At 44.8% G+C, this 20905-nt stretch overlaps 1 protein-coding gene across 1 annotated transcript in view; it reads right to left on the minus strand.

Moving 5' to 3' along the window:
* Nucleotides 1–20905, minus strand: part of palmdb (palmdelphin b) — an 86018-nt gene that overhangs the window by 17467 nt on the left and 47646 nt on the right. The window lies entirely within an intron of this gene.

Here is a 20905-nt window from a genome sequence, read left to right on the forward strand (position 1 = left end):
TTCTTCCTGATAAAATGGGGGTTTTTCTTTCTCACTGTCGCCAAAGTGCTTGCTCATAGGGAGTCATTTAATTGTTGGGGTTTTCTGTTTTTTTGTGTATTATTTATAATATAAATTCAAATTCAATTCAATTCAATTTTATTTATACAGCACCAAATCACAACAACAGTCACCTCAAGGTGCTTTATATTGTAAGGTAGACACTACAATAATACATACAGAGAAAAACCCAGCAATCATATGACCCCCTATGAGCAGCACTTTGGCGACAGTGGGAAGGAAAAACTCCCTTTTAACAGGAAGAAACCTCCGGCAGAACCAGGCTCTGGAGGGGCGGGGCCATCTGCTGTGATTGGTTGGGGTGAGAGAAGGAAGACCGATGAATTCAGTTTAATTTATATAGCGCCAAATCAGTTACATTAAGGTGCTTTGGCGTGGATTCAATTGCAGGATCAACTACTGGATTTAGATTCAATACAAGGAAATGCTAAAATGTCTAAAACCAAACAAAGACAAAAGAGCTTTTTGAATTATCATCTTAAATGATTGTCTACTTATCAGAAAACCATTTATTTCCACACTTCTTGAGCAACGTCTCAAACATTTTGTTCTTCTTTAAATGTCACATTTATAATTGTGGGGTTTGACAAATGCACGTTCACAAAGGGCTCACCTGTGATTGGTTTAAATCTGGAAGAAAAGAAAGACCTCGAAGTCTTTCAGCAGTGGTGTTCAGCTTATATCACAGCAACAGATTTCTTTCAGGCTTTTAATATTTGGCCATTTTATTTTTTTTTATAAATCACAATAGGATTCACATCAGATGAACCTTTAGAAAAAAACACTGGTGAGTAAACAGCAGAATCAGGAAAGGCTGGCCAGCTGTGGACTGATGCTCCACACTTTTACGTGTGACAACAAGAAGCAGGCAGGTGTCTAGAATAGAATAGAATGCCTTTATTGTCACTATACAGTTGTACAATGAGATACAGAGCATCTCCTACTCAGTGTAAACATGCTGGGGGGCACAGTTCTGCAGCGCTATGTACATATGGACAATATTAACATAGGGAAAAACATATATATATAAAATGTACAATATACAAGACGTAAGTAATATGTAATAAATAGTGTTATGTATATAGTTATTGCACATAGAATTGGTATTGCACAGTGGTGGTCCATAGAGGAAGTGGGAAGTGGGGGGCTGTGTTATCTGTGCATGTGTGAGTTCAGGGTGGTTATGGCTTTGGGGAAGAAACTGTTTTTGAGTCTGAGGGAAGCAGGCTGAACATGTTGGAGCCAGGGTGGGAGCTGTCCTTGATAATGTTTGCTGCTCTGCTGAGGCATAAATGTCCATCAGGGAGGGGAGAGGGCAGCCGATGATCTTTTGTGCTGTCTTGACCACACTCTGAAGCCTCGCTCTATCCGCCTTGGTGCCGCCTTGGGGGTGGCTGTAGCTCAGGTGGCAGAGCAGGTCAGCCACTAATCAGAAAGTCGGTGGTTCGATCCCAGGCTGCCTCCTGGCTGCATGCCAAATATCCTTGGGCAAGATACTAACCCCATGTTTGCCTACTGGTGGTGGTCAGAGGGCCCGGTGGCGCCAGTGTCCGGCAGCCTCGCCTCTGTCAGTGCGCCCCAGGGCAGCTGTGGCTACAATGTAGCTTGCCATCGCCAGTGTGTGAATGGGTGTGTGAATGGGTGGATGACTGAATGTAGTGTGAAGCGCTTTGGGGTCCTTAGGGACTAGAAAAGCGCTATACAAATGCAGGCCATTTACCATTACCATACCGTGATGCAGTAGGTTAGCAGGCTCTCAATGGACGAGCGGTAGAAGGTCAGCAGCAGGTTGGAGTTCAGCTGAGGACTCTCATGAAGTGCAGCCGCTGTTGGGCCTTCTTGATGACCGCTGAGATGTTGTCTGTCCAGGAGATGTCAGCAGAGATGAGGACACCAAGGAACCGGATGGTGTGGACCCTCTCCACACACTCCCCGTTGATGTAGAGGGGGCCAAGTCAGTGCTGTGTCTCCTGAAGTCAACAATGAGCTCTTTGGTTTTCTTAGTGTTCAGTGCCAGGTTGTTTTCTGAACACCATGCTGCCTGCTTCAGGACTTCCTCTCTGTACTCTGCCTCGTCTCCCTTCGAGATGAGTCCGACTACCGTGGTGTCATCAGCAAACTTGATGATGAGAGTGTTGTTGTGGGTCGAACTGCAGTCGTGGGTGTAGAGAGAATACAGGAGGGGGCTCAGCACACAGCCCTGTGGGGAGCTGGTGCTCAGTGTGCGAGTGGAGGAGAGATGGGGGCGGAGTCTTACAGTCTGGGGTCGGTTTGTGAGGAAATCCTTTATCCAGGCACATGTGAGAGGAGGGAGGCCAAGAGTGACCAGTTTGGTGATGAGGATGTCCAGGTTGATTGTATTAAAGGCTGAGCTGTAGTCCACAAAGAGCAGTTGGACGTAGCTTTGCCGCTGCTCTAGGTGACTCAGCACAGCGTGGAGGGCTGTGGCGATGGCGTCTTCTGTGGATCTGTTTGCACGGTATGCAAACTGGTGGGGGTCGAATTCTGGGGGGAGGTAATCCTTGATGTTCTGAAGGACTAGTCTCTCAAAGCATTTCATGATTACCGGTGTGAGGGCCACAGGGCGGTAATCGTTCAGGCTGGAGATGGGAGACTTCTTCGGCACTGGGATGATTGTGGCTGACTTTGATCTTTTGATCTGCGTGTGCTGCTGAAGTTTAATCTTCATGTTCAATGTGTGGAGGCCGAGCTCAAAAGAATGAGGAACTGGTCACTTTGATGGACAGTTACTGCATTAAATCAAAGGACAGCTTGGCAAGTCAGTTGCAAGAAAACAGATTCTTAGTTTCTTAGTTAACAAAGTAAACTGAACTTTTAAAAATGTGATCAGATACAGGCCGTGCTCATGTTGCCAGTGAGTACTAAACATCTGGCTCCAGAGCTCAGCTGTCTGTGGGTTCAGGCTCCAGTGTTTCATCTGGAAACAGGAGAGGACGGTGTGACCGGCTCTCTTTGATGAGGAGCTCATTTGTCTGATTAAACAGGTTTCTGCTGTCATCATGTGTAAATCTGAAGGATATTAGAACAAATTACATGCAATGCTTGTAGCCACTGCGTGCTACTTGTGTTAGGTTTTTATGTGTTGTGGTTATCTGTGTGCAACTACACGGCAGATTAACTTCAGCGTGTCTGTGGATCCGTCACTCTGGTGTCCTGCCTTTCACCCACAGTCCACAGGGAAACCATCTATCTGCTGTCTGTTGTCACTGCTCAAATATTGCTTACAGTTATTTTAATTTGAGTTTGATAAGTTTGTGTATTTGTTCATTTAAAATCTTAACAGTGTTCATAAAGAGACTAACAGGACCATCATTACAGAGCTGTTTGTGTCAGTGCTTTGATCTGTGCTTATTAGTAATTATTGTTTCCATAAAGAGCCAGAAAACACTTTGATCAAATACTGATGATCAGCTATCCCGAATCCTATATAAAAGTTGTAATAGTATATGTACATTCTGTAAAAAGACACTTTTACTGAAGTAGAAGTACAGATGTTATGTGTTAAAATATACTTGTTGAGGCATTAAACTGTAAACCACAGCTGGAGCCATTTCACTGTGGGTAAATCACACCACAGTTTATTAGTTAGACTGTGTTATATTAATGCTACATAACATTAGAGTTCTCTATGAAATATCTGCCATTGTGAAAGAGTGATCTGTGCTACTTATCAGTAACTTTGTGTCTTTTTGATGATTTGTTGATGTTTTGAAGGTAAAGTTTGACGACGTTGTTATTTGTGTTGTGCACGTGTGGATGTCCTGATCTATCACCGGCTTCACTTTAATACCGAAAAACATCTTAAAAACCGTTGAACTCGGGGGCAGGTTTCTCATGCTCAGTACTGTGTTTGCTGCAGACGACATGTCTGTATTTTGACCAGAGTTTACAATAGCTAGATGTACCTGATCCTCGTTTTGTTTTTAAAATCATGAAGGCTGTGTAATACTGTACAGATGAATGGGACATCTGTGCAGTCAAACCTGACTCCTCTCTAAGTGCACAGAGCAGACACGCTGCATATGACTTGTATGCGTGGGTTTTTGAAGTTATAAGCAGTTGCACTCATGAAATGAAAATATTTGCTCCGATTATGTTTTTTTCTTCTTCACGTGTGACTTATGATAACAAATCTCTCCACAGCCATCTGCCATGACAACATGGGGTAAGGGCAGGCAGAGATGCGACGAACACGCGTGATGTTAATAATAAGCATTCAGCACGTTGGTGGCAGCCACAACAGACATGATTACATACATGCTGTGAAAACACATTTGCCCTTTTCATGACTTCTTAGTTATTTGCAAATTTCTCACACTTACATATTTCAGTTTTAAATAATGATTTCCTTCATCATGCCTGGCAGGATCTACACCCAGACATGATTATTAGCAGACCTGTGGACTCACTTGCATAGAACCTGTCTGACAAAGTGAAGTGGAACAAAAGATCAAAAAGCATCGCGATCTAAAGAAAATGATGGACATGTGAGAAACCTGTGAGTCTCATTCCAACAGTTCATGTCCTGAAGGTTAAGCACACTTGTGTTATGGAGCAGGACGATGGTCTGAAACACCCAGCAGCTCCACCTCTGAAGGGCTCAAATGAACAAAATGACTTCAGTTTGATTCAGATGTCATCTCATGAAACAGGCTGTTCTTTGCCCACTGAACCATTTATTAAGGCTGAATTCATTTTCCCTTTTTAAGCCTTTTTCTCTGTTAACTGAAAAACTGCATTTCGTATCTAAGATATTAAAATTAGTTTGATGATCAGAAAGTGCGTTAAGTGTGACAAATCAGCAAAATGCTTTTTCACAGCACTGTGTATCGTGTTTCTGCATACGAAGTTCATTCCTATATCCATCTTAAGGAAAACACAAATGAGCTGCATGATTTCTATTCAGAGTTCTTTCACCATTATAAAAATGAGGCAACACAACATGTTCCCAATCATTGATGTTACTGTGTCACTTTCTGCAGAATAAGAAAAAATCTTTGAATTTGAATTCATACAAATGAATTTAAAACACAGCCACTCATCCAACCTCACACACACACTGGGCTCCTTCCTATACCTAGACCACAATACACTCCATAAGAACAACTGTGAGTGAGTGAGCATATCTCCAAGCACACTCCATTACAAGGCTAAATGAAATCTGTAGAATTTTACAGTTAATGTCAGCACTGAAGTGAAAACTGAGAATAAGATTTCTATCAACAACATAAAGAACAAAAGCATCTCTCCTCAAGGGCAGTTTAACCCCCCCGCAGCATCACGACGTCCACATCAACAAACAGCGTCATTTCCATGTTAGAAGACGAAGTCGATACTGTGGTGTGACTCTGCACTCTAACAAAGGTAAACTTTGTGTGTGTGTGTGAATGGACCTACCTGAGAGAGGGTAGCAGGCTAATGCAGAGGGCTCTGCTCTGTTTCTGAGTGCAGCTTTATACTGGCAGCTCTGCATGGCTGCGTTTGCCTCTGATTGGACAGATGGTGAAGGAGGGCTACACTGGAGGCAGCCAATGCTTGAGCTTTCTCTGATGAACACAGTCAAGCTGAGAGGAGATCATCTTGTCCTTTTGGACTCGTTCTATCCTACACTGGGACTGATTTGAAACACGTGCTTATTTTCTCTCTCGGGGAGGAACGGACATGTAGTGAAATGAATGTAAATTTCACTACTTATCTTTTGAAATTAAACCTACATTAAATTCAGTTAAGGTCACTTCAACTGTATGACAACAGTTGGCTCAAGACACTTTATACAACAAGCTATAGACCCCACACTAATACAGAGAAAACCCCAACCATCAGAAGACCTGCTGTGAGCAAGCACAGGACAGTGATCGACACATGACGAGTGCGAATAGAAAGGAGTGTGAATGAAGTGTATCATGCTATCATCCTATTGCAGCATAACTAAGGGAGGATTCAGGGTCACCTGGTCCAGCCCTAACTATATGCTTTAGCAAAAATGAAAGTTTGAAGCTTCATCTTTAAGGCAGAGGAAGGCTCTGAAAATCTACTTTTAAATACTCTAGGAACAACAAGTAGACCTGCAGAGCGAGAGCGAAGTGCTCTAATAGGGTGATATGGTACTACAAGGTCATTAAGATAAGATGGGGCCTGATTATTTAAGACCTCGTATGTGAGGAGCAGGATTTTGAATTCTGGATTTAACAGGAAGCCAATGAAGAGAAGGCAGTAAAGGAGAAACCTGCTCTCTTTCAGTACTCTCTGCGGCATTTTGGATCAGCTAAAGAGTTTTCAGGGAGCGATCGTGGCTCAAGAGTTGGGCGTTCGGCTTGTAATCGGAAGGTTGCCGGTTCGAGCCCCGGCTCGGACAGTCTCGGTCGTTGTGTCCTTGGGCAAGACACTTCACCCGTTGCCTACTGGTGGTGGTCAGAGGGCCCGGTGGCGCCAGTGTCCGGCAGCCTCGCCTCTGTCAGTGCGCCCCAGGGTGGCTGTGGCTACAATGTAGCTGCCATCACCAGTGTGTGAATGGGTGGATGACTGGATATGTAAAGCGCTTTGGGGTCCTTAGGGACTAGGAAAGCGCTATATAAATACAGGCCATTTACCATTTAAGATAATGTGATTAGTAATAAATACATGAACTAGGTTTTCAGCATAATTCTGAGACAGGACGTTTCTAATTTTAGAGATGATGCACAAATACAAGAAAGCAGTTCTGCATGTTTGTTTAATATTTGCATTAAAGGACATCCTGGCCACATCTCACTGAGGCCAAGGTGAGGACACATAGACTGATAGGACACCATTTCTAAGATTTTCATGGCCAAATACAACAGTATCATACAGTGAACTGAGGTCTAGCAGGACGAGCAGTCCACTATCAGAGAAGATCATGTGTAACCTTCACTAAAGCTGTTTCTGTGCTGTGATCAATTTTGGTGGACAGAAGGATGGGCCTCTGCGGACATAGCCAATAAAGGACGATGGAAGAGCCGTGGCGTCCAGGTCCAGGTCCAGACTGAGCAAACGCAGCCTTAGCCATTTAGTTATTCCGGCGTGTGTGTGAAGTGCGGAGTGAGTAGGAGTGAGCTCCCCAATATTTTTGGGAAGCCTTGTTTTCTCCTGTGTTGTTAGACCAGGGAGGTCAGACTCAGAATCAGAATCACGTTTATTGGCCATGTATATGCACAGACACATACAAGGAACTTGGTTCCGGTAGATGGTGACTCTCAAGCACAGCAATGTATAATGTAATAATAATGTAATGTCCACAATGTAAGCAACACAACACCCCCCCCCCCCCCCCCCACACACACACACACACACACATGCATACACAAGCTGTGTAAACCAACCATAAATAACTAATCTAAACTTATATACATAAAACACAGGATGACAGAAATGAATGAGGTGGAATGAATACTACAAAATGTACATAAGGTGCAGTTGCAGTCCGGCAGTGGGAGCAGTGTGACAGGTCAACTGTTAAGAAGGGAGATGGCGAGGGGAAAGAAACTGTTCCTGTGTCGGGTGGTCCTGGTCTGCAGGCTTCTGTACCATCTGCCAGAGGGCAGCAGATCAAAAAGTCTGTGTGCAGGGTGTGAGGGGTCTGTGATGATTTTCCCTGCCCGTTTCCTGGTTCTTGAGAGGTACAGATCCTGGATGGAGGGCAGGGGGGCGCCGATGATCCTTTCTGCTGCCCGTACAGTCTGCTGCAGTCTGCTCCTGTCCTGTTTAGTGGCTGCTCCATACCAGACTGTGATGGAGGAGCACAGGACAGACTCAATGACCGCAGTGTAGAACTGGATCAGCAGCTCCTGTGGAAGACTGTACTTCCCCAGTTGTCTCAGGAAGTACATCCTCTGCTGGGTCTTTTTGAGGATGGAGTTGATGTTGGTCTCCCACTTCAGGTCCTGGGAGATGGTAGTACCCAGGAACTTGAAGATCTTCACAGTCAACACAGGGCTGTCTGATATGGTGAGGGGGAGCAGAGTTGAGGGATGTCTCCTGAAGTCCACTGTCATCTCTACAGTCTTAAGAGTGTTCAGCTCCAGATTGTGCTGACTGCACCAGAGTACCAGCCGCTCAACTTCCTGCCGGTATGCAGACTCATCACCATCCTGAATGAGGCCAATGATGGTGGTGTCATCTGCAAACAGTCACTGGTGTAGAGGGAGAACAGTAGTGGTGAGAGGACACATCCTTGAGGGGCACCAATGAGGGACCGAGTTTCAGAGGTGATCTCCCCCAGCCTCACTTGCTGCTTCCTGTCTGTCAGGAAGCTGGTGATCCACTGACAGTTTGGAGGAGAGAAGTTCAGGCACGATGGTGTTAAAAGACGAACTAAAGATTCATTAGAGAGAAATAGTCTAAATAAATAACAATTGTACTGAAAGTAGCTGTACGCTATACAACCAAGATAGCAGCATGTACTGACAGTGACTTTAGACCTAAAGTCCTCACGTCTGTAGTCATGCTGTGCTTCGAGCAGATAGTGTCTCAGCAGAGACTAACCCCCTCCCTCCACCCTCACCAGTGTGCTCACAGAGGATCACCATCAGCGTTCACAGAGAGCTGAACCATCTGAAGAACAGGAAGAGCCACGTGAGGATGCTCTTCATGGACTATGGCACAGCGTTCAACACCATAATACCAGACATAGTGCAGCATTTACCAGGGCAGAGGTAGAGAATTGTCCGGCTGGTACTCAGAAAGTAACCTCAAGCTGAACACCCTTAAAACCAAAGAACTCATAATGGACTTCAGGAGGCTCAGACAGATCAGAACCAATCTGTCTGCACCTTCAAGTTTATGGGGACCCACTTCCCCGCCAATCTCACCTGGACCCACAACCCCATCGCCGGGGTAAAGAAGGCCCAGTAGCGTTTGCACTTCGTCTCTGTCCTGAGGATGAATAACCTGGACCAGCTGGCCTTCTACCGCTCCTCAGGCCTCCTGCCTGGTGTTTGGTACTCAGGGGCCACGACTGAGAGCAGGAAGGCTGCATAGAGGGTCAGTAACACCAAAAAAATCATTGTCTGCTTTCTGACAGGCCATCGCCAGATCCTCCTGTCTCAGGAACAGCAAAGCCAGCACAGGTGAGCCCTCACACCCTGCTCAACACCTGTTTGACCTGCTCCCCTCCAGTCAGCACCTCAGGTCAATCAGGTCCCACATCTCCAGACTTACTAAAAGCTTCTTCCCCTGGGTCATTCAGACAAAAAAACACTATCCCCCACACCCCACCCCTGCCCACTCACCTCACCAATCTGAGCCATGGTCTGAGTAAATGCCGTCACTGAGGCCACTCACATATGGACTCAATACTCAGACCAAGTCCTTTTGCACTGCTTCCAAGCACTTTGTTCTCCAAAGTGTTCCTCTGCCTTGTTTTTATCTATTCCTCATGTCTGACTGTTTATATTTTATTCCTGTACAGTTGGTGTGGAGCACCCATCATTTCTTTGTCCATGTACAATGACAGTGAGGGGCTATTCTTTTCTATTCTGGGTATTCCTAATAATAAGAAGTTATGTGAGTTGGTAAGGATTTGTTTCTTTAATGGTTAAAATGTTATTTCTGAAGAAATTCATGAAGTTCTTAAGTTTAAACAAATCCTCTGCTCAACAGACTGACTCTTTGTCCACCTGGCCACAGTGCTGAAAAGAAACAAGAGTTTTTCTTATTTGTTCTTATTTATTATTCTGGCTTACCAGATCAATTTGCACGAGCTTAAGCCTCATTTTTGTGCTTCTGTACAGCATCTAAAGATTCTTTTTCTTTCATATTAAAAACGGTAACTGTTACTTTAATGTTGTGTGGCTTAACATTAGAACTTTAATATTACCTAGTACCGTCTCTTATAATGACTATCATTTACAAATTGACTGCATATTGTTTTAATATGACTTGAAACTAGCACGTGAGACCATAATATCTTTAGGAAAGTGTTAGCTCTTCCTAGATTTACTCACAGACTTTCAGAGAACTGGAAGTGTTTCCAAGGCCACTGGTTTATGTTAAACTGATTTAAGACACTTTCATGTTTCTGAGATCCCAGAAGCTTCAACATTTTCATTAAGAGATTCTTTTCATAACCAACACCAATCCTGACATCCATACCCAATAACAGGGGCCCGTTCTTCGTACCTCGCTAAGTAAGTTAGCTGGATTAGATTGTTGACGATTTCGCCTGATCTTGGATCGTTCGGTTCCCCGAAGCTCATCCGGGACTTGCTGTCATAGCAACAGAGCCGTAAGCGTAAACCTGCTCGGGAGCAGGTTCACTTTATGTAAACAGGATTAGATCGCGGCCACGCAGGTATGTCCGCTTCATTCATACGAAAGCAACAGCGATATTCCACCACTGTTTCACCATAAATAAATAACATCAATGTAACTAAAGATAATGCAGCACTTGATCCTTTTATTGATGTCACACAGATACATACAGGTCATTCCCTAAAAAAGGGAAATGTACTATTAACATTCTATTACATGTATGTGATTATTACAGATGTAATTCATATTTCAGAGTAGTAATTGTAAATTACTTCATGTAATCAGGATGAGAGACCACGGCTATAAAAGCGAAGGTGGATTTGGGAAGTCTGTCGCAGCCATGTCCTGTCCATATACGCGAGCAGCCCATTGCGGAAGGTGCAAGATTGATAAGGAGAGTCCTCAGAATCCAGCGTATATTGCGGGACAGACAGGATCCTTTAGCTCAGCGCGACAGTGTGCTCATAGAGAGATATCGATTTTCCCGTGAGGGTATTATTCACTTAACCAACTTGTTGACGAGGGGGTGCAGGACCACCACCTGTCTTTTTTTTGCTCTGCCCTTTTCTTGGTTGCTGTTATGAACAAACAAACAGATTATTCCAGGGTCTCTTTCCAAGAGACTAAAAGCAATATAAGTGATAAATATTACCATTCTGTAGAATATTCTTATATTTCACTTTTACTTGTTCCCATGTTCTAGTGGGTCCTGTTGTGGCTCTAATGTGAAAGGGGATATAATATAACATATTATAATATAATATAATGTAATATAATATTGGATAATATAGTGTGATACAATAAATTTACCCTACCGCCTACTGGTGTTGGTCAGAGGGGCCGATGGCGCGATATGGCAGCCTGGCTTCTGTCAGTCTGCGCCAGGGCAGCTGTGGCTACAACCGTAGCTGCCTCCACCAGTGTGTGAATGTGAGAGTGAATGAATAGTGGCATTGTAAAGCGCTTTGGGTGCCTTGAAAAGCGCTATATCAATCCACTCCATTATTATTGTTATTATTAAATTACTTACGAGTTTAATTTGTCAGCAACTTCCTGCCAGCCCTCTCTCCTTGCTTTTGCAGCCTTTGCAGTGTTCCCTTGCGTTTTAATTAAACTCTGAAACTCCTGAAATCCCTCACTCAAGAGTTCTTGCTCTGCTGCCGAAAAATACCGAGCGTGCTCCTTCGACATTTTCGCCGACCAATCAAAGGGTTGCCGATCAATGTTTCTACTATCGATGCGTAGCTCCTGTTAAGCCACCCAGTGATCTCACATTACTTCATCCAGCTGTACTAATCGTCAACAGCAGGTGTGTTCGGAGAACCGGATTAGCGAGCTCAAAGTTAGCGCGATGATTTGGTCTTGGATGTGTCATTTGATCTTGGATGTAGTAAGCGAGGTACGAAGAACAGGCCCCAGGACTGCAGTAAGCTTCCTGGTGTTTGTGTCTAACCAGATACTTACTCATCTCCTTGGTCTCCAGTAACATTGTGACAAATTCTTAACCAGGATGGACAGTGGTGTGAAAAAGTGTTTGCCCTCTTCCTAAGTTCCTATTTTTTTGTGTGTTTGCTCACACTTAAATGCTTCAGATCATCAAACAAATGTAAATATTAGACAAAGATACCAGAAGTAAAAATGCACTTTCTAAATGAAGGCATTTATGATTAAAGGGGAAAAATCCAAACCCACGTGGCCCTGTGGGAAAAAGTGATTCCCCGTAAACCTAATAACTGGTTGGGCCAGGCTTAGCAGCAATCTGCTGCAAATTGCAATCGAGCATTTACAAAACTGACAGTGAGTCTTTTACAGCACGGCGAAGAAATTTTGTCAAGAAATCGTTCAGTCTCTTAACCCAAGCAGCTGTTTCCTGATCTGCTGCTGTGAAGATGTTAGGATATGAAAAAGGTCTCTGTGGTATAGCTGTAGTTCAGGGCCATTTTTAATTGGCCCGTCATTTTATAAATTAAATAGAATATGGCCGCACTTCAACTTTTGCTTGAGTGTATTGCACTTCTTAGTTTTAACACCAGGGGGAGCTGCTGTTGATCAAGGCAGTTGCTCCACCAAAAAGGACAATCACAGAAGAAATTTACCCCAAGTTACTAAACATGGCAGAACCAAAGAAGCGAAAAGTAGAAAGTGAGTGCAGAAAATTTCAGACATGGTGGGAGAGTGAAGATTCCTTCAAAGAGTTCAAGACAAAGTGTGTCTGTTTGATCTGCACTGAGACTGTGGCAGTTATGAAAGAGGATAATGTACGACGTCATTATGAAACCAAACATCAGGCCTGTGCATCCGACACTGGTGCTGAGCCAGAGCAGAAATTAAAGCAAAGGGTAGCTCTCCTGTGGGGTCAGCAACAGTATTTCTTCGTGCTCAAAAGGTCCAGGAGAAGGCTCCAATAGCCGCTATGAGGTCGCCCAACTCATCACAAGACATGGCGAGCCTTTTTCAGATGGAGACCTCATAAAACACGGCCTCGTTAAAGTCACCGAAATAATGTGCCCGGAAAAAGTGCAGAACTTCAACAACGTCAGCGTGTCCAGAAATCCAGTCGTGCGACGCATTGAAAACTCGTCAGCCAACATTAAACTGCAGCTGTCTGATGAAGCTGCGCTTTTGATTTTTACTCCATCGCATGTGATTAGAGCACCGACGCCACAGACGCCGCACAGCTGCTATTTTTTTTGCAGGGAGTGGACGAGAGCACGAGCGCTTTAAAAATCTATTCCACAGTACCCGTGTGTTAATAAGCATGCACGTGCACACATGCTTCAAATATCAATAAAGCGCATTGATTCTGTCACTACCCTGGTTTTGCGTAACACTTTCTTTATACGCACAGCGCACGCACACGTAGTCAGCTGATCTCATCTGATGCAGATCTGCTCCTCGATCAAGTGACATTTGAATTTTGGCACGAGTGGTGATCAGCACCACAGCTGGATGGCCCGATTTACATACCCAGCGCAGCTGATACTCACCAGAATAATCTACTAAAATGATGCACTCCTGTTATTAAGTCCAGTTCAGCCTGTTAATGTTGATAATCGTTTGAAGCGAACGTTAATAGATGTGTTGCTGAGCCTAATAACTTAAATAACAGGCTTGAAATGTACCCGTCCCATCTTCATTGTTTTTCTCTGTGCTGTCTAAGAAGAAATCTAAGGCTGTTCTGAGAACGAGCTACCAAAGCTTTTTCTGAATAAATCAATAAAGATCCATTTATGGAAAGCTGTGATGAAGGCAGCTTTAATTATATTCAACAATATAACACATTTGACCACTTTTAAGTGATTTTTCTAACTTTAATACACTAAAGTTAAGGTTATATACCTAATTTCTAGTAAGCGGCCCAGCCCCTCCTATATATTTATGTACGTGGCCCTCAGTGAAAAAAGTTTGGACACCCCGGCTGTAGTTGGTCGGCAGCACCTGTAGGGGGAGCATTTTTAGCCTTCTTAGGAAAAGTGACCTTATCCAACAGAGCTGTGATGTTAGCTTTCCTTGATAGATCTTAGGAGATCCCATGGAATCTAAACCATGGTACACACTCCACCCTGTTACTGTTGATGAAGACTGGAGCATTACCCTCATGAAAGTCAGTGGTAACAAGTTTTATGGAGTGATGAACCCAAATTTGACATCTTGATTCAGTTAATTGTGGATGTGTATGTTGGAGGTCAGGAGACAGTTAAAAAGGCTGTGTCATGGTTTGGGGCTGCATTTGAGCCAGTGGTTATTGGGGAAGTATAAACACAGAATAATACAGTAAGATTTGCTTTCCATCGTGCTACGGCTTCATTTTTCAGTTTGACAATGACGCCAAACTGCTGGTGCAGTAAAACCGTACCTAGCACTTTCTGTCAGCTCAGAGATTCGACCTCAACATTAGTGGAGCAGTACATGATTATCTTAACAGAGAATGGAACATCTGAAGTTAATGAGTATTCACCAGTTGCCCTCACAGTGTATTTCTTGACCCAGCTAAAACCACAGGTGAAAACATCTAGAGAGTTTCTGCAGTTAGCATACAAACCAAATCTGTGACTGGATGCAGCAAAGAGGTTAGTCTTTGGGGGGGCTCGCCTTCTTTGATTTTTTTAAACACCATTCAGCCACTGATACTGAGAGAGAAGAAGCTACAGGACATCTCTCTAAATTCATCCACCATTTCATGGATCACTGAGCGCCTGACAGACAGGCACAGTATCTGAGGATGAGCTGTGTCAGTGTAGTACCATAAAACTGTGTGTGTGATTTGGTGATGTGAAATTCAGAGCTCCACAGGGTACTGTGTTGTCTCCATTCCATTTCACCTCAGACTGTCAGTACAGCTCAGTCTGTGCTCATTCTGCAGTGGCTGCATGTGCTATTGACAGGCAGGAGCAGTGCTTAGAGAAATCATCTGCATCTGAATGTGAACAAGAACAGAGGGCTAATGATCAACTTTAGAAGGAAGAGGCAAATGGTTTGTGCTGGGACAGAATGGTAAATGGACTGATTGCTATATAGCACTTTTCTACTCTCTGTACTCAAATACATACAACATGCCACATTCACCCAATCACACCCATTCTCACAAGCACTGTCTCTAAACTGGGTGCTTTTCTAACTACATTCACACACAAGCATGGATTCATCGGAGAGCAACGTGGGGTTAGTATCTTGCCCAAGGACACTTGACATGCAGACTGGAGGAGCCAGGGATTGAACCAGCAACCTTCCGGTCAGTAGGTGACCTGCTCTACCACCTGAGCTCTACAGCACAGAATGTTAATGTTGCAGAAAAGTACAGCTACCCAAGTCCCTGATATATACATATATATATATATATATATATATATATATATATATATATATATATATATATATATATATATATATATAGGCATCGGTGGGCAAGGGACGAAAACAGGGTGTTGTTGGAATGCTACTACGCAAGTAACCCCGGCGGAAGGGGCTACATGAATAGGATGAGGGACCTATGGATTCTTCGATACCCAACATCCACAATGACAGCGAAACAACTAGTAGCTCAGTGTTCCAACATTCGAAAGAAGGGACTGCTCTCACAGCTAGAGATTGACGAGGTACAACACAAATGCTACGGCAAGGAGGAGTCAGGACGCCAGGTCAGGGGGGAGATATCATCACCCCCACCCGAGATTGGGTACATAGCCCCAAGTGCGATAGGAGAAGGATCGTTGAGTGCGAGAGGAACTGACCTGAAAAATAGGATCATGGCCAAGCTTGAAACCTGGATCCCCCGTAGCCGGTTACCAAGATTACGTGAAGTACCCTCAGAAGGTCTGCTAGATGATGTTAATGCAGCACTACGGGCAATACCTACAACCACGATTACCGACACTAACAAGCTGATCTACAATACGGCAGCAGTGATCAGTGAGATGCTTGGCTACAAGTTGAACAGCCACAAGGGGCAGTACCCTCCATGGAGAAGGAGGCTAGAGGGCAAGATCAAAGTAGCACGGAGGGAGGTTAGCCAACTAACAGAGTTGCAGAAAGGTGCGACAAATAAGGTGCCTAAGAAATACAGCAAGCTGTCCATACCTGAGGCCTTGGAAACTGCCAAGCAAAGACTCACAGCCTTGGCCAGCCGCTTGAGGAGGTACACCAGAGAGATAGAAGGCAGGAGAATAAACCAGCTGTTCTCCACAGAACCAGCAAAGGTGTACTCTCAGTGGCAAGGGAACAATAAGAGAACAGCACCACCAAGGCTGGAGACGGAGCAATACTGGAAGAGCATATGGGAGAAGGATGCAACCCATAACGGCAATGCTCAGTGGCTAGTGGATCTGAGGGCAGACCAGACCAGCGACCTCCCTGAACAGGGTCCAGTAACCATCACAGTGGCAGATATCCAAGAAAGGGTCTCCAGTATGAAGAGTTGGACAGCACCAGGGCCCGACATGGTTCACGCCTACTGGCTGAAGAAGCTGACTGCACTCCACGAGCGTCTGGCAGCACAAATGAACCAGCTGCTAGTTAACGAGAGACACCCGGAATGGCTAACCGAAGGTCGGACGGTCCTGATCCCCAAGGACCCCAAGAAGGGAGCGGTCCCCTCCAACTACCGACCAATAACCTGCCTCAGTACTACATGGAAGCTCCTGTCAGGCATCATATCGGCTAAGATGAACAAGCACATGGGTCAATACATGAGCGGGACACAGAAAGGAATTGGCAAGAATACCAGAGGTGCAAAACACCAGCTACTGGTAGACAGAACAATCAGCCGAGACTGCAAGACCAGACTGACCAACCTGTGCACTGCCTGGATTGATTACAAGAAGGCCTATGACTCAATGCCCCACAGCTGGATACTGGAATGCCTAGAATTGTACAAGATCAATGGGACCCTAAGAGCCTTCATCAGGAACTCAATGGGGATGTGGCGTACAACACTAGAGGCCAACTCCAAGCCCATAGCACAAGTTACCATCAAGTGCGGGATCTACCAAGGAGATGCTCTGTCCCCACTGCTGTTCTGCATAGGCCTGAACCCCCTCAGTGAGATCATTAACAAGACTGGCTACGGATACCGACTACGGAACGGAGCAGTTGTCAGCCACCTCCTGTACATGGATGACATCAAGCTGTATGCCAAGAGTGAACGAGACATCGATTCACTGATCCACACTACCAGGCTATACAGCAATGACATTGGAATGTCGTTCGGACTGGAGAAGTGTAGTCGGATGGTAACAAAGAGAGGGAAGGTAGTCAGAACTGAGGGGATTGAACTACCAGAAGGCAACATTGCAGACATAGAGGACAGTTACAAGTACCTGGGGATCCCGCAGGCAAATGGGAACCATGAAGAGGCCGCTAGAAAGGCTGCAACCACCAAGTACCTGCAGAGGGTCAGGCAAGTCCTGAGGAGTCAGCTGAATGGTAAGAACAAGATCCGGGCCATCAACACATACGCCCTGCCCGTGATCAGGTACCCTGCTGGGGTAATAGGCTGGCCAAAGGAGGAGATAGAAGCCACTGACATAAAGACAAGAAAGCTCCTGACCATGCATGGAGGGTTTCACCCCAAGTCCAGCACCCTGAGGCTGTACGCTAAGCGGAAGGAAGGGGGCCGGGGACTGGTGAGTGTCAGCACCACAGTCCAGGATGAGACAAGGAACATCCAAGAATACATTGGGAAGATGGCCCCAACTGACCGAGTGCTCAGTGAATACCTCAGGCAGCAGAAACCCAAGAAAGAGGAGGGAGACGAGGAACCATCATGGAAGGACAGGCCCCTGCACGGTATGTACCACCGGCAGATAGAGGAGGTGGCTGATATCCAGAAATCCTACCAGTGGCTGGACAAAGCTGGACTGAAAGACAGCACAGAGGCACTAATCATGGCAGCACAAGAACAAGCTCTGAGTACAAGATCCATAGAGGCTGGGGTCTATCACACCAGGCAAGACCCCAGGTGCAGGCTGTGTAAAGATGCCCCAGAGACAATCCAGCACATAACAGCAGGGTGCAAGATGCTAGCAGGCAAGGCATACATGGAACGCCATAACCAAGTGGCCGGCATAGTGTACAGGAACATCTGTGCCGAGTATAACCTAGAAGTCCCGAGGTCAAAATGGGAGATGCCCCCAAGGGTGGTGGAGAATGACCGAGCTAAGATCCTGTGGGACTTCCAGATACAGACGGACAAAATGGTGGTGGCTAACCAACCGGACATAGTGGTGGTAGACAAACAGAAGAAGACGGCCGTAGTGATCGATGTAGCGGTTCCGAATGACAGCAATATCAGGAAGAAGGAACACGAGAAGCTGGAGAAATACCAAGGGCTCAGAGAAGAGCTCGAGAGGATGTGGAGGGTGAAGGTAACGGTGGTCCCCGTGGTAATCGGAGCACTAGGTGCGGTGACTCCCAAGCTAGGCGAGTGGCTCCAGCAGATCCCGGGAATAACATCGGAGATCTCTGTCCAGAAGAACGCAGTCCTGGGAACAGCTAAGATACTGCGCAGGACCCTCAAGCTCCCAGGCCTCTGGTAGAGGACCCGAGCTTGAAGGATAAACCGCCCGCAGGGGCGTGCTGGGTGTTTTTTTTATATATATATATATATATATATATATATATATATATATATATATATATATATATATCTCACACCCACTGGATTATTAGGTGCATCAAGCAAAACAAAACAGGCAGATAAGTCAAACTTTACTCAACTCATTCTTCTTGCTTCCTCCACTTCTGTACCATTGTTGTTGCAGTATATTAATGACTAACCTCGTATTGTGGATGGATCATCTCAGTTGTTCTCCTGACTGAAGTTTGGTCCGTTTACAGCATCCTGCCATGCGATTGCATTTGTCTCTAACCATCAGGAACCTTCACGTTAACTTTTATCGAGAGGAAAAAAGTTAGCGTTCATCCTCCAGCTTCACTGTGTTTATGCTAACATAGCTGTGTCTAGGGTTGCCAAGTCCCTGAAAAATAAATAAGGGACACCTCGTGGCCAGGGCCGGGCAACCCAGTTGTCTTCACCCTTCCCAGTGTGGTAGCTCTTTTTTTTGTGTGTGAAATTATTTTTTAAGCATTTGACTTGAATTTGATTTAAGCAGATGCATATTCTTTGTGATATGACCATATGGGAAACAAATGATCATTTAGCCATTTATTTTTAGCTCAAAATGACAACATTAACACAGTAAAACAGGTCTCTTTCTTAAACAGAAGCCTGTCATGCTTAACTTTTGAGAATATAAGTAAATCTTTCTTTAAAAGAACTCTGTCCTGCTTAACTTAAAATCATATAAATTAATAGAAAACAATAGAACGAAAAACATTCTTGTAACAGTGCACATATAGTGCATTTAGTACAATTGGCTTCAGCTGAGTATTTCAGCTTTTCTAATGCTAATCAGCTGCTCCTGTTTCTAAAACCCGCTTGTTCCCATGATTACGCATCATAACTCATCATCATTATTAATCTATTACTTTTATGTATTAGTCATCTATTTGTTGTAATCATTTATCCTTGCAGTTGTTTATTACACAAAATAAGTTATATTATCACACTTCTGGCCACATAGCCCTGATATTCACTGCACATGCCCATATTAACCTTAACCAGAGGGTTTAAACAACAAACCAGTGTTTACATACCATATCTGCTTCTGCCGTGGCCTGGTGGACAAGAAATTGGTTAAGGGTTCCCCGAGCTGTCACGCCCCTCATGTTCTTCATGTGCCCACCACTAGAAGCATGCCTATGGAAAAAGTGCGCCGGCACACAGTGCAGTGCGCTTTAAAGGTGTTATCGTGCACTTTTCCAGCCAGGTGTTTTTCCCATTCCTCCCTGTACTTTTGCAGCCTTTTTCTGAGCGAACAAACATTGCTGCTCTAATGCTGGGCTTACACTGTGCTTACTTCATCGTGCATCGTGTAGTATACGTGGGGTAACGAGAAGCGATTAACACCTCACGACCAGCTCCCAATCATCAATCGCTCGTGAGCCGCTCACACTGCTCACGCGCAAACACATAAACGTCGGTGAAAAAGACGGAGCAGCACGGCTGTGCAGCGTGTGATCTGGACACAAGCGATGGAGGCACAACTTGTAGAACTTCCATGTGGCATCACAAAATGATCACGACCACAACAACCCTGAAAATAGTTGGATTTACATGCTGCTCAATCACAGCTGCCTGATCATGTTTAGCAATTTAGCAAAGTTGATGGTGGTGGTGTGTCTGTGTGAGTGAAAGACAGAGAGAGAGAGCGACAGATTTTCTGTTATAACTTTCATGTTATGGAGGCACAGTGTGAGCACTCAGGTCGCATCAGAGCATCGGGCCGTATAGTGTGAGACCTGCATCGTGACCTACGACCTTCTAACCCCTGCGAGTCAATCGTGCAGTTTGAGCAGGAGCTGAATATCGTGACTGAAAAAATCGCACAGTGTCTGCCCAGCTTTAGGTGTACTGTCGTCCGAGACTTGCACCGCAGTGTCGGCGTTTGTTTCCCTGTTGGCCATGCTTGTTGTTGTGGTCATCTGTTGTCTTCCGGTATTTTCTCCGTAAGCGACCTTTCCTCGACCAATGAGATGAGCGGTAATCTGAATTGTCATACTCGAATTGTCATAAGTGTGCTGTCAGCTCATTGGTCACAAAGCAGGAGAGGGGCTGGGAATTATGTTTTCAAACAAAGCGTTAATTCCATAAACATTTATAGACTACTTTTGATTCTCACTGTATTACGGGACAAAGTGCGTCCCTTATTAGCTCAACACGGGACGTGTGCTTTTGTTTCGAAATACGGGACATTCCGTATTTTAAGGGACGGTTGGCAACCCTACACTGTGAAACGGGCTGTGTTTATGTTAACATAGCTGTGTCACTAGCGATCACGTAGCACATCAGTATATACCAGCTAGCCCAACTTCAGTAACCCTACAAACGTCACTGCTGTTTAGTTTTCTGTCTTCATTTATGTTGGAAGTGATAGCAGAGCTGTACGTTTGAATGTTTCAGAAATCTCTCAGTCAGAACATGCTATATCATGCTTAG

This window comes from Rhamphochromis longiceps, linkage group LG9 (genome assembly GCF_057381845.1).
Source record: "Rhamphochromis longiceps isolate RC_006_pf linkage group LG9, R_longiceps_female_GT1.1, whole genome shotgun sequence".
Lineage (NCBI taxonomy): Eukaryota > Metazoa > Chordata > Actinopteri > Cichliformes > Cichlidae > Rhamphochromis > Rhamphochromis longiceps.